Source organism: Rhagoletis pomonella, unplaced genomic scaffold, assembly GCF_013731165.1.
Source record: "Rhagoletis pomonella isolate Grant_MI unplaced genomic scaffold, Rhpom_1.0 Rhpom_scaffold_00013, whole genome shotgun sequence".
Classification (NCBI taxonomy): Eukaryota; Metazoa; Arthropoda; class Insecta; order Diptera; family Tephritidae; genus Rhagoletis; species Rhagoletis pomonella.
Window position 1 is genome coordinate 4780418 of NW_023458567.1, and position 1103 is coordinate 4781520.

General features: G+C 29.4%; 1 protein-coding gene across 2 annotated transcripts in view; it reads right to left on the minus strand.

The window, feature by feature from the left end:
* LOC118748553 (estradiol 17-beta-dehydrogenase 2) overlaps positions 1 to 1103 on the minus strand; it is a 40338-nt gene that overhangs the window by 20940 nt on the left and 18295 nt on the right. The gene's annotated exons all lie outside the window — the stretch shown is intronic.

Genomic DNA, 1103 nt, shown 5'->3' on the forward strand with positions numbered 1-1103 from the left:
GCGGATGAGTTCATCAGGGGCAAAAGGCAAAATATGTATGTATGTATATTAAAATATGATTACGTTTGTATATTGTACATAAATACATATGACTTAAATATGTAAGCCATTGAAATGTTAATAACTTTAAGTGGCATAAATATTTATAGCCTTTGTGCTTTTGAGAATTTAGAATCACATATTTTGAAGTGCCATTTAAGCAGTGATTTAGGACAATGTGACATTGAAGTAATACAATTTAAAAATAAAATCTAAAGAATATGATGGTGCTGTTAATGTGCGTATAACTGTTATGCGCGGCGTTTATTTTGAAAGCGACTTAAGTCATTTCATGACATTTGACTTCAGTGATCATTTACCAGTATCTAAACACGTCTCTTATTCATTCAACTTCATCTACCAAAAGTAAAAAGTTGTGTCATTAGTTTATCACGGTTGAACGATTTACAGATGCACTCAGTTAAAAGTTAATACCATTTAAGCCCACGAAGTAGAAAATCACCTGTTCCACTTTAAAATAAACGGCTCATGTACTATGCCCAACAATTTTTTTTATTATCATAAAATAACGCTCACAACAATTTTGTATGGGAAAATGAACTCGTATCGTAATAATAATCAATGGTATTTTACACAGTCATTGACAGCCACTTTGCCGTGATTTGTTATCTTTTAACTATGTATGTATTTAATAGCTGCAAATCTATAGTGTGAATTTACTACAACAATAAATTGAATTGGCGACAAAATGTTTACAAAAAAAAAATTAAATAAAAAAACAAAATAAAGTACAAAAAATAAAATAAATAAACAAAACAATGAAGAAAATAATATTTATTTACATTAGAGCGGGTCGATTTGTAGGGGATCTGAAAAACGGAAAATCGCATAGGCGGAAAATGATCTACGGATCATACTGTGCAACTTTGCCTAAGAAACTATGGGTCTAAAACCAATTTCGAGCCAGCCCATTTTTTGAAAAAAAATATATAAAATAACTTCGCAAACTCCATTCGTAGCAAATGAAATGATAAAAAATTATTCATCAGTTAAAATTTTTTTTCCTGGGTTAAATTAAGTAAATTACATATATTTGCATAGAC